Here is a 14542-nt window from a genome sequence, read left to right as displayed (position 1 = left end):
TGTATTAGTAATATTTTGTTTACACTGGTACTATTTCCCCACACTTCAATAGCATATTTGATTAGGCTTTCTACGTAGGAAAGATATATAATTTTAAGTGTAACTAAACGCAACTGTCACTCACAAGAGTGATACAGAGGCACAAAGGGATTCGAAGGCGAAACGCATTGTCACCTTGACTAGGCCACCTGAGTGCACAAAGATAAAAAAACGGATTGACTATATGCTTAAATTATAACTGCTTCGAAGCCTTCGAAGGTCGGGCTATACTTTCGAAGTACCTATATATAATTTAAGAATAAGAATAAGAATTGGAGTTAGATATTTTTTAATAAGAATGTTCATATAGATATTACTCAAGCACAGATATTTACTCGTATCATCATGCCCTTAACGTGATTTCACGTACACTATTATACGGCTAAAATCTAATCTGACCCAACCTCTTGCAGTAGCGGCCACACACTAGAAATATATTCGTATTTATACAGCTATCACTATTAGATATCAACAGGTGATATTTAAATACAGCTAAATTGCCAAATTGAGCAATCCCTTCGATTTATGGACATGCTAAATAGATACATTGAATAGGGCGAGAATTGCACATCTATACGAACTAGCGTTCAAATATAAAAGGGCTTAAATATATCTGAATGTTGTAAACTTATATCGTTTCAATAAGAAACTAACTGTAAATTAAGTTATCACTTTCTGATACCTGTTTATTTACTTACAACTGGAATTGATACCCAATTCAGTATATGAAACTGATAAGTTTCTAGTTGTAGTAGTTACTGTTTATATTGGGAGCGATATATCAGTAAAAAAACTAGTGCCCACGACAATTCCTGGGATTAGTTTGTCAAGCAGACCCATCCCCATGCCAGGAGCCGTAGCAAAATGCCGGGATAACGCGAGGAAGAAGATTGACCAGAGGTTTGAGAGGTTTTGTCCGGGTATTGGGTGTTGTAAATATTTATTAATTTTTCTATTTATTTTACATGTCACTATATTGATGTTACAGTACTGTAAATGTTGCATTGACTTGTAAAAGAGCGGAGCTTGTACTTGAGAACTACTTGCAGAATAAATTTTGGGTTTTCGAAATTTTCGTCATAATTATAGCCACAAAATATTAACTAAAGCTCTTTAGGCAAAGCTTTTAAGTATTTAATTTCTTATCTGGAAAGGAGAAAGAAAAACCTCATAAAATCACTATAACTTCATCCGTCAAGACAAACCAAATACTTCTGAAAATAGGAGATATGCTGATATTCGCATATATTAGAATAAATTATTTTATACTCGTACCAAAACCCAATTATTTCATTGAGAAAATCTTCAAATTAAATCGACGCACAAAAAAACTTCCGTACACCGCAAGCCAAACAAAGCCCTCAAAATAACACATCCGCATAAAACCGACGTCCATAATGGTTGCGCCACAATATATTTTTCAACAATTTTACAAGCACCGTGACAAATGTCCGTGGCATTCGCGTGGGCGGGGCACAGTTCTCACGGTGAAGGTATCATAAACTATTCTTTCTTATAAATTAGGTACACGGTATTTTGGTACTGCTTAAAGTCTTAACGTTTGGGAGTTTATAGACGTATCGGTTGGCGGAGGCTTCAATATAATGCTTAAGTTTGTGAAGCTACAGAAAGTATTGTAAAGATTTGACGTAGTAAAGTCGCAGGTCGCAGGATATGACGAGTTTTTGCATAAATGATCAGAGAAAACTGCACTATGTAACTCTGATATTGATGTCTTCTTAATTTTTGGGATAGAGGTGACAATTAGGTGATTTTTGGAGCTCCGCACTAAACTGTTCGCGGAGCTCTTATATGGGATCACTTCGGTCTTGCAAATCAGTTAAATGGTCCTTTTTTAATGCTATTATATATCCATAGGTATCCATGACAGGAGATTATTTTTTGTATATATAGACTAACTGACAACTAGGTACTAATAAAAAAATATGACGAATCTTAGCGGACTTCTGTACAACATGATTTTCAGTATATGTACAATATGTCGGGTAAATATATTTTTTGGACAATTAAATCATATAATCGAACCTAGAGCGATTTTTATGCCAAAAGGCATTCTGTCAAAAGTAAAAGTCCCTCACATAAGGTTTGACGGACGCAGTGTCTGACAAATTAAAGTATTACAGTCTGAGGTCGCCATTCACTTTCTATGAACCACGGGGTTAGGATGGGCGGAGACGTACGTATATTTGAGGTTAGTTTGCATTGGACGCGCATGCCAAGACAAGAGAGCAATGTTGATTTTACAACAGGTCAATGTTATGAAAGGGTGATTTAAGTAATTTTACCTCTATCCTAGGGGCCCGATTCGGATTTTGAAATAGACATCTATTAGATATATTTTAGACATCACCAAGATACGATAACGATATGTTTATGATCTAACCTGTCAAATTTGACATTTGCGCGATTCTGGAGATACTCTTGAACGATTTCCTCAGGATATGACTTAGAGATCCAATTCACATGTAATCTTAGAGAATATAACCAAACGGAGTGGTCATTAACAGGCGTTCCCCTCTGTCGAAAATAGGCGACCAATGGTCAACCACATGTCAACCACATGTATGGACTGACGTTTATCTGACATGACGTACCTATACATTTGATGTGCCCCTCCCCCGCAAAAAACGGCAGACTATTTTGTACCGTAAATTATAGACATGGCGTCTCCATCATGTAATAGATATCTTACGCTAACTATAGTTGCCCGAATTGCGCTGCCAAAGAGAACTAGTTGATATCTAAACTATATAACGTATCTAGAATGGATCTAGTACGTGTCGTCTCTTGTGAATATCTTGAAGTTCGAATACAGCAGTAGATCATATTTGTGACATTCTCAAGCGAAAGATACAACATTGTCGCTTGCCATAAGAACGTTCTGACAGGTTATTCGTATAAAGATTTTCATCATCATCATCATCATCATCCATCTGTAGTTATCCTTATTTATAGTAAAAATAAGTTTTGCTTTACCAAGTTGTCCAATTATAAAAATCTGTTACTTTTTGATAAAAGTTCAATAATAAATTTTCTACATCATTTACTTTAAAAGCTTATCAAGTAATTTTGAAATCAACATTAATTAAGTAACCTACCTGATTACGAAAATAACCTACGATCGGTTTCGCTTTAGCCAGTTGTCAGAAAACTCCACCAAACATCTTGATTGTAGTAATTTAACCAGTAATTAAGTTACTTTGGATTTTTAATCAATTAATTAAATTAATATTCATTAACAAGAAATAGAGAGCTACTTGGAACTTTTTAGACGTAAAACTTTTAAAAGTAAAACTAATCGAACTTAAATGTCAAACGTCATACCAATTAACTGAAACCTCATTGAACATCATCTCCCATCTGGTTGCATGTGTTATGCACAAAAAGCTAACGTTTAATCCTCCGACAATGCCCGGCTACGTTGCGACATGACCTCGAGTGACCCCTTGAGCAACCTGTGACTTATGCTAGTCAGGTATACACCGACTGCCTGGTTGTTAGGTGTGTAAAAAGACGTGGATCATCCGAACACACCTTGGATGATCACCTCTTAAGATACAATCATCTTATCATATAATATTTACTTGGTTAACGTAAGTAGAATATTGTGTAAGTATTTCACCTTCATTTTGTGTAGACTGTAGTCATATAAAAGAATGGTCAAATTGGTCGCGCGCCTAGATAATAATATTACATATATATTATAGGTAATGGTATATGACGTACACTATCGCATACTTTTATTTTTTGTAGATAAATATATCTCATGTCACATTACAATAAATACCTATAAACTAACTTATATACTGTATGTTTTTTCTTCACATAAATAAAATTATAGATTTATTTGTATAACTTATAATTACTAAAACTACAAATAAATACAGCACAATACATCAATTATAAATAAGATTAAATAATCTAAAATAAACCACCCTGAATCGTACCTGGCTCAAAGGTCCCCATTATCCCCGCTGAACTGCAATGGAATCCTGCTGAACCAGATACGACCCAGAGCGAAGATCGCAGCTCCATTATTGTAATGTGGCATGAGATGTATTTTAGTATGAATAATTTTTTGTAGAATATGTTGCATTTTTCGTACCTAATATTTAATGTTCGACGCATTCGGTTAGTGAAGACCCTACCATTTTTGCAATCTATCTTTTGATCAGAATAACATTTAATTGTGGTTTGCGTGGTTTTATTACTTGAAGTAAATTGCTGGGCTACTTAATATGTCTTGCATCATTTCTTGTCAATCTTTATATTATCTACATAGGTGAATAAGAATAAGACTAACTGCCGTATTTGAACTTCAAGATATTCACAAGAGACACACGACACGTACTAGATCCATTCTAGATACGTTATAGTTTAGATTTCAACTAGTTCTCTTTTGCAGCTCAATTCGGGCAACCAGTGTCACTTTTATGTCAGATAGTGTTAGATATCTATTATATGTGAATTGGATCCCTAAGTCATATCTTGTGGAAATCGTTCAAGAGTATCTCCAGAATCGCATAAATGTCAAATTTGACAGGTTAGATCTTAAGCATATCGTTATCTTATCTTGGTGACGTCTAAAAGATATCTAGTAGATATCTAGTCTATTTCAAAATCCGAATCGGGCCCGAAGAGTGTGTTGCTTCGGCCGCGAGGTGGAACAGAAAACAGAACGCCTAGTGTATATTTCACTCGATAGCTTTACTTGCGTTTGCGTTATGTCTATTTTTGAATGGGATTTTGAACAGCGTGCCAATAAATGGGACGTTTTTGAAACTCAAAACCCCATACACAATGACACTATCCAATGAAATTTACACTAGGGATACAGAAATACCTCTGTCCTTCATAAATCTGCGGATTCGGTGACCAGTCTAGGCTGAGGGCCTGTGATAATGGGTCGGGGGTTGCCACCGCTGGCGTGGCAGCCACGAGGATGACCACCTCTATAAAATATCGCTAAGGCCATCTGAGCTGAATCCGGGGTTTCCTACCTCGCTGCCAGCCTGGAGAAACCAGAAACCAACCTTGTTTGTGTTGTTTGTTTGTTGTTCGTGTTGTTTGTGGAGTATGAGAAACCAGCGCGTGGTGTCGTACTGCACGCTACCTTCGGTTCGGGGAATGTTCGCCTTCAAGGGCTTCGGCTCCACGGATATTTTTTTAAAGAGCCTATGAGGTGTCCCACTGCAAATGCCCCCTAGACTTCCAATCCTCCCGATTAACTGCAGCGTTCGATTGCAGTAGGGGTAAGATGGTCGCCTCTTTATCATATCACGTTCTAACAAATATGAAAGTGCGAAAGTGACGCATGACATGGTGATAAAAAAGCAACCATGATATCCGTACAGGGCGATTTAGATAAGAATATTGTTGTCAATAGCACCACAGCGCAGAAAGAATCTCCCGGATATGTGCTCGTAAATCAGCAACTTAGACCTTAACGAGCACCAAACTATAAGGGTATGAGGAGGGAAAAAGTTTGAGGTTTAAAAATAAAATCAGTGTTTATCAGCGCGATTGACAAGGCTTGAAAACAAAAAACGTAAACAATGCGCCCTATCAAGCCTCAGGCGACCCATACAGATGTCTGTCCCGAAAAGGCAAAAACGTGCTTTGATCCGATTGAATTATGACGTGACCACGTCAAAATGACGTCACCTGATAAATGGTACATGCAGAGCAAACAATAGTTTAACGTAATAGCGAGTGCCACGGCCACTTGCCGTTCTCACGCTGTAGCTATCAATCCTTATGGTGCGGACTTGGTGTGGCGACAAGCGGAATAGAAGCAAGTCTGTAAATGTCTTGTGTTAAAGTTTGAATTGGCGGTCAAAGTATGTAATAGAAAACAATCAGGTTAGATCGGAGACCGGTTGCAAATATTTAAAATTTGAAATATTTGTAGAAGTGCCAATCTAATACGAGTAACTTTAGAAAAAATATGTTTATTTACAAATTTAGGTGATATACAAAAATATAAGATGGCAGGCTGAGCCTGTATCTTGGCCATCTGATCTGCGAGTGTGGTTACTTTAAATGGTTTTTAACTTTTTTTAAATGGTTCTGCTGTACCCTAGCCAAGATGACAATCCTTCGCAGAAAACGAAACTATCATCATTTTGTCATCTTGTCTAGGCCCCCTGGTGATATGAGTACTTTTGAAGTGATACCATAGACAAAGTAATTTACTTTGGTGATACACAGAGTACACGAACTTGTACTAGTTATTGACTAGTGAATATACCAAAATAAATAGCTTCTAGAATAAATAGGATATGGTACAGTACAGCTGTGCCTTTTGTTTGTTCTGCTTGACTTCACATGTCACTGCCGTGCTTATGTAGTAGGTGGTATAGATATGATCCAACCCATGACAACGGGTCAGCCCCGCTCCGCTCGTCGCGCAGCCTATCACCCAACACCAACATAATAGCCACCGCCGCAGGCACTGCGTTGGTAGCGGTGCATCATTCCACCCTGATCGCTCTGACCCATATCCGTTTATCTTTAATGCACATTTGTTTTATTTACAGTAGTGCTAATAATAATAACATCACGACCATCACGCATAAATGTACAAACTCACGATTAAATTTAATACATGTTCCTTGTCGATTTTATCCAAATGTCCATATACTCGTACTATAGGGATAGTATGAGGGAAACTGATATATGTAATAATATGCCAAAGTATATGCAATTATCATGTCTTCAAAAAGATATATGCAGAAAATATCTGCCTGTTATTGCGGATATTAGTCTCAGTATTTTAAAAGATACTTATCAAAACTGTGATGTCTATGAATTCTTGAAGTGATATTGATAGTGACTTTAATGATTATATTTTGTCGTTTATGTTCGTTTCATAATAAGAATTTCCATAATGTATTTTATAAGAGAAAAAACCCGATTACCATATACTACCAAAAATGAATGAACAGAAAATCTTCGACACTTAATGCTAATTCTATTTAACACGTTCGCGGACGCGGATTGCATAGCATCCGTTTTTGTACTCCTCCTGGTGACGCGCCTGCTATTGCATCCGTTATTCTTTTTAAATTTCTTCGTTGAAATGCTTATCAATCCGCTTAACCACAGTATAATATTATTCATCAACTTTTCCTCTACCAGTCACCAGAGTCAAATAATGCGTACTGCCATATTACAATACAATACAATACAATACAATACAATACTCTTTATTGCACACCTCACATACACGTAGTTTACAATAAATGGACAATAACATAAACAAAGACAGTAGAGGTAACAATATTACATACTTTTATCGAAGTTAAAAATTATCCTGTGACGTCTACAAATTGGCCCCCCTTTCTGTGACGCGGATGCAATAGCATTCGTCTTTGTATGGCAGCTCCCTTAGTAGCCCGGCAGGTGCGTCTGGGAGTGGACACATGTAATTTGGGTCAATTTCGTGCGCGATAGCGATTTTGACGTATTTTTATAAAATCGTAATTAATGTTTTTCTTACAATTTCTTTAAGATTTTCATTGTGTTTTAATAAACAAACGTGTTTACTTGCTGTTAATTACACTACAGTAAAATTTTGATAACGATTAATGTGAAAAAGTGAGGCATGAATGTGTATACCTATTATTGAAATAATTACGTTACTAGTCATAGTTTTGGTCATATAATTGTGAATTATAGCCTGTTGGCGCTAGATGATCACCTCCCACAAGGTAAGCACCTTATGACACGCATTTGTGGTATCATTCTGTGTATATTTCATGCCTTGTATTTGGTGCAGATGCATCCGAAAAAGAATATAAAGTTGGGTGAATCATCGCTTGGCAGGAAAAGTGGTGGACGCTTTACGTCCAGAACTTAACGCGGCGGTGCGTTACAGGGAACTGAAAAAGTATAATGCGGTACATATTGACACTTTTGAGAAGTAGTGTTGGCGTAAAATGCTGCGTATACCTTGGACAGCTAGAAGAACAAACCTCTCATTTTAAGAGAGCTCAACATTGCCACTCGGCTCTCTACAACATGCTATGAGACCCATGACTGGGCCTTTAGATTAGAGCCGGTCTCCAACGCATAATTTGTAGGTAGTATCACATAATTTGAGGTCGAATGAACAGCGAACGTGCTTGGGATGGGGCATGTATGAGATGGACTCAATATTACAATGATAAGCAAAGACGGAACAAAACAGAAGAAGAAAATTGTTTGAAGAGGTCAGCAAATGAGTCTTTAGAGCAAAAATCGCGCCCTTAGGAAGTCAGAAGTCTCAGCCATCAAGTCCATCGAGCACGATGTATGAATGCTATAACATGCGATGTCATATAAAATCCCATCTTGACTACGTCATGTGACAGACATGCTTATGCATCCGAATTGTATAGCATTTGTTGTCACATAGCGTATAAAAAATATACTTCATATTGACGCGGATTGCATAGCATTCGCCTTGCATAGCATTACGCGTCATATACAAACCTAAAAGATATATTTGTAGTGACAGGAATGCTATAACAGTCCCAATATTTCCATACAAAATTTAGGGGTCCATATTGGCTCATATACAATTTATTATTCGAATATGTCTAAAAATACCGCTTTGTAGTCATAATCATCATTTCTCCGAAAAATATTTCTCATATATTTTTTTAATACATATTTGTACTACTACCTACATTATCTATAACGGTACATATTCCGTTTTTTTTACTCATAATGTTGTCATTGAGAATGTATTTGTGCCCATAATGTTATTTGTAAGAATTTCTCGAAGACTAAGACGGGAGCATTTGCTCTCGCTACGGTCACAGGATTTCGGTTCTGTGAGGGTCGCAGTTCTAACCTAACCTAACTCACCATTCTGGCAGCATTTCGGTTCTGTGAGGGTCGCAGTTCTAACCTAACCTAACCCACCTTTCTGGCAGCATTTCGGTTCTGTGAGGGTCGCAGTTCTAACCTAACCTAACCCACCTGTCTGGCAGCATTTCGGTTCTGTGAGGGTCGCAGTTCTAACCTAACCTAACCCACCTTTCTGGCAGCATTTCGGTTCTGTGAGGGTCGTAGTTCTAACCTCACCTAACCCACCTTTCTGGCAGCATTTCGGTTTTATGAGGGTCGCAGTTCTAACCTAACCTAACCCACCATTCTGGCAGCATTTCGGTTCTGTGAGGGTCGCAGTTCTAACCTAACCTAACTCACCTGTCTGGCAGCATTTCGGTTCTGTGAGGGTCGCAGTTCTAACCTAACCTAACTCGCCTGTCTGGCAGCATTTCGGTTCTTTGAGGGTCAGAGTTCTAACCTAACCTAACCCACCTTTCTGTTAGCATTTCGGTTTTGTGAGGGTCGCAGTCCTAACATTACCTAACCCACCTTTCTGGCAGCATTTCGGTTCTGTGAGGGTCGCAGTTCTAACCTAACCTAACCCACCTTTCTGGCAGGATTTTAATCTGACTTGACCTACGTTCTGTTTATTTTTGTCTTTTTTTTTCTTATTTGGATTTCACTATTGCAGGTGCATGCTGCTATAAATAAAATCAAATAGGTCGAAATCGATATATCGAGTAATAATTTTTCCTAGCCTATTTCAGTGTCCCACTGCTGGGCAAAGGCCTCTCCCCTTAATTTCCACGACTCCCGATTTGGTGCTTCTTCCGGCCAGTTGTTCAGGAAGCTGTCCAGGTCATCTCGCCATCTCCGTTTGGGCCTGCCGCGGCCACGTCCCTCTACCGGCATCCACTTGGTGGCTAAGCTAGCCCACCTCTCCGGATGCATGCGGTAGACGTGACCGGCCCAGTCCCATTTGAGCCTAGCGGTTTTCTCGCCTACGTCAGCAATGCGGGTTTTGAAGCGCAGCGTGTTGTTTCTTATGTGATCAGTTAGTTTAACACCTAGAATACTGCGCTCCATGGCGCGTTGGCAAACCTTCAGTTTGGACTTCTGAATCTCTGTGAGTGACCAAGTTTGAGCGCCGTAGGTTAGAACAGGCAGAATACATATGTCAACGAGTTTGCGCTTCAGTGACATAGGAAGGTCGCCCTTCATCAGCTCCTCCATGGACCAGTAGCTCTTCCAGGCATTTTGAACACGGCGCTCAACTTCCTTGTCTTGCCTGTTACTGAAAGAGACTAGCTGGCCCAAGTAGATGTACTCGTCAACATAGTGTATGATCTGCCCGTCCACCTCGACACTACTACGTTCCTTGCTATTGGTCATCACTTGAGTCTTTGCGCGATTCATTTGAAGTCCAACCTGAAGGCTTGCGTTGCTCAGATCTTGGAGAATTTGCTGTAGTTCTGCTGCAGAAGGGGCAAAGAGAACAATGTCGTCGGCGAAACGAAGATTTGATAGCCTTCTGTCACCGACGACTATTCCCTTAGCCTCCCAGGAAACCGCCAGGCTCTTGAAAACTTCTATCGAGTAATAATATATGCATAAATTTTAGTAATAGAGATATTTATGTAGAATGACATTATGAATATAATAAATTCGAAGTTCCAATGACTATTAGGTCAGGAAATGAATGCTCAAAAAACGTTGTAGAGGGAAATGCTAGGAACACAATTTTTGACTCCGTAACTTTGTTTGGACTAGTTAGGAGGTGAACATATCAAAAGTCCCCGGCTGTAGCCCCGGTGCTGCGGGGTAGAGGGGGGTAAGAAGGTCGAATTTTTCGGTTTTTCATTGATATCTTGGAAACTTTGCGTCTTAGCGACATGACTACTAAGACAAACCGAAAGCTGATAAAATTAGTTACAAGTTTTATGCAGTCAAGTTTTTCGATATCTTGAATAGTTTTTGAGATACCCGCTCTTAAAAGTTTATTTAGGAATTTTTATTTTATCTTAATATCTACATTAGTGAAGCTGTTAGGCCATGTTTGGTATCATTTTCGTATAAATCGGGGGTGCTGAATTCATTTACGGTATCACATTGACACTATTCCGAAGTAAAACCAAAATTTAAAAAAATATATTTTTTTAAATCCCTCTTCACGCTTAAACCGCTGAACCAATTTCGTTGAAATTTGGTATAGAAATAGTTTCAGTCTCGACACAGGACATAGGATAGTTTTTATAACCAAAAGCATCTTTTGGGGGTGCGAAAAGTGGGGTGGAAGTTTGTATGGGGAGTCAATAACCGCTGAACCGGCTTAGATGAAATTTAGGATGGTATACATCTGTGTTTAGATGAAATTGATACCAAACATGACTTCAAACCTTACCTTAAGCAGTATTAACCTCAGGAATTCAGTTTCGTCGATGAAGTTGAATTCCCCCCATACTCCATTTCACAACTTTAAAGGATGATTATTGAGATAAATAGTATCTTATGTCCTGTCTTAGGACTCGAAATATCTGTATACCAAATTTCAATTAAATTGGTTGAGTGGTTTAAGCGTGAAGAGGACTTGAAAAAAAAAGGTATTTCTTTAAAGTTTATATGTTTTTTCTTAGGAATGGTGTCAATGTGATACCAAAAATGAATTCAGCACCCCCGATTTATATGAAAATGATACCAAACACGGCCTAGCAGCTTCACTAATGTAGATATCAAGATAAAATTGAAAGCCCAAAATAAACTTTCAAGAGTGGGTATCTCAAAAACTATTCAAGATATCGAAAAACTTGACTGGATAAAACTTGTAACAAATTTTATCAGCTTTCGGTTTGTCTTAGTAGTCATGTCGCTAAGACGCAAAGTTTCCAAGATATCAATGAAAAACTGAAAAATTCGAGCTTCTTACCCCCCTCTACCCCCCAGCACCGGGGCTGCGGCCGGGGACTTTTGATATGTTCACCTCCTAACTAGTCCAAACAAAGTTACGGAGTCAAAAATTGTGTTCCTAGCATTTCCCTCTATACCTTCTTATTGCTTGGCCTATATTGTTTAAAATGAAAATGTATAATGTTCATTAGGATGTCAAATTGTATGAGACACATTTTCGGAGTTTCAATAATCGAATTTGCAATTTTATATGATATTTGGCGCACCCAAAATTTAGGTGTCCAACTGGTGTGACTGAGCGTCCGCGAACGTGTTAAATTTCAAAATGTCGTAAGTTCCCTTTGTTTAACAAGCAATTTTACTGCTAATATCTACGAGGTTATGTCCTAATTTTCTGTGAACATGTTATTGTTAGCTGTAAAGTTTTGTCAACTATGCGACGGTATGGGCGGATGTTTGTCTGTCCGTCTGTCGTTTTAGATTCCGTTGAGAATTCATAATTAAGTATTGTCTTGTTTGTTTTGTATAATTAAGTTTGTAGTGGGCAGACGATTTTAGGTAAGAGGTGCAAGAAATTTAATCAAACAAGTGAATTAGCATTTTACAATACTGTTCCTAAAACGGTGTGTGTTTTTTTGGCGAAAACTGTTTAAGACCAATAACTAATTGTGACACTTCTTGGACTTGTCATTTCTTCGAAAATTATAACTTAGGCAAAGTTTTTCCAAAATTGATTGTATGTATTTTTAAAGGGTCGACAACATTACAGGCCCTAGTTAATTACAAAGGTCCATAGGCTGTTGATAATAGCATCATTACTAATCATCAGTAGTATGCCTAGGTTTCGAGATATGTCTATTTTAGCATCATTAGTCTTCAAGTGATTTAAATCAAAATATGGAAATTGTATAATCACCACTATCACCAGGAGGCTTATTCTGATTGTAGTAACAAGTAATAATCTGGATTTGTTATGGAAATGACCTGTCAGTGTCAAAAGTGACGTTTCTGGTCAAAGAAATGCCACTTTTGACACCGACAGATCATACCGACAACACGTCCAGACCAAATTTAAAACCTGTTCTTACAATCGGAATACGCCTGATGGTTTCCATTTTAGCGTTATTTGCAAAAAAGCGTGACTTGACAATATATCGCTCTAATTTCTAAATCAGTGTAACTCCCACGACATACCTTTTTCCTCATTTCACGTGATTCTGTGAACTATGACATCATCCGCGTTTCGCGACATTTCTTTGTATATTTAGCCCATTTGCCATCTCGTCGGGGATAGTGCAATACCACGTAACTAACAATGTCGATAGAGTTCTAAATTCGAACAATGTAACAAAGAAATTGGACCTTACTGCATTTGTTAGTTACTCGGTATTACACTATACCCGATGATATTTTAGTGTTCTTTGCGGTCAGTCGTCACGTCATGAAGATCGTATTCATGATGACAATTCGTGATACATACAGGCTTATAAAATGCAGATCCTACACAACTGGTAGAACCAGTAATTTACATATATACGTTAAATTATGAGCTTAAACTACAGATCTATGAATATAATTTAAATAATCGAAACAATTAATCTGTACAAAAAAATAAACAAATAGTTTAGTACAGGATATTTTAACGTTTCCCTAACAATTTGTACATTGACATCTTCTATATTGATCAACTAAATTTCATTTATATTTGATTGTAGGTAGGTATATGTACCGTTATAAATTTCTTGAATGAACCACTTCACGTTGACGTCCCATCAAATTCAATTCAACTCTCATTCATCGTCATACGATGACATTTCTTTAATTTCTACTTACTCATACAAAATGTGCTTCATCATCTAAACAGAATATTATTGTGTTAAAATTGTCAATAGCAATTAATGTCAGTGACAGTAAAAACTCTCTTGATGTTGTTAAAAACACATCATTTCATTCAACTACATATAAAAGTACATATTGATCTAAATATTTAAATTAGTCATATCTGAATGCTGTTTAGTAAAAATGTCTCAACCCACATTAATTTTTCAATAAAATACATTAAGCGTAATTTTTTTGAGTTGACGTCTTATTGCAAAATGGGTGTGGGTTGACACATTATTGCGTATCAGCATCCTCTTAAATATACAATTTTGAAGAATAATGCCTACGACTGTCAGTTTTATTCATCAAAATAAAACTATTAAATCGTTCTCCAGCATGATAAGTGATAAGAGCCTATAAATTTATCACATCTCCCAGTGTGGGCTCTAAATCTCCGTCCTAAAGAATACAATACGACACCAGCAGTGTCCGATGACCTGTGCTATAAAAAATGGCCACCATAAGCTACGAAACTAAAATGTTAGTTGAGTTAGAAGCGATAGACGACACAATATTTGGTCCATTTAAAGGTGACAGTCCATTTCCAACGTCAGCAGCACTACCATTCATTTTACTATGAAAATTGACAAAAACACCGACGCGTCCGTACTACGAGTAGTAGTGGAGCTGCGGTCAGAAATGGAATGTTACCCTAATTTAAAGTTGTCTACATATTTTTTTATTTGGTTTATTTTACGTCATTTCTATTCAGAATCACCAGCAGGGCTCTTTTGATCCTAATAGGAAAAAAAATGTGTCCCAAGATTTTATTTTTTCAATTCCATTACCATTTTTCATAGACCTTGTATGACGGTAACAGTTTTAATAAACAAACATTAAACAAATATTAAATTTTCACAAGACTTGAAATTGATTGTGT

General features: G+C 37.5%; 1 protein-coding gene across 1 annotated transcript in view; it reads right to left on the bottom strand.

The window, feature by feature from the left end:
• Positions 1-14542, bottom strand: part of LOC134669070 (protein embryonic gonad-like) — a 71420-nt gene that overhangs the window by 7388 nt on the left and 49490 nt on the right. The gene's annotated exons all lie outside the window — the stretch shown is intronic.

This window comes from Cydia fagiglandana, chromosome 11 (assembly GCF_963556715.1).
Source record: "Cydia fagiglandana chromosome 11, ilCydFagi1.1, whole genome shotgun sequence".
Taxonomy (NCBI): domain Eukaryota; kingdom Metazoa; phylum Arthropoda; class Insecta; order Lepidoptera; family Tortricidae; genus Cydia; species Cydia fagiglandana.
Note: the sequence above shows the minus strand (reverse complement) of the source record. Positions and strands in the feature narration are given on the sequence as shown.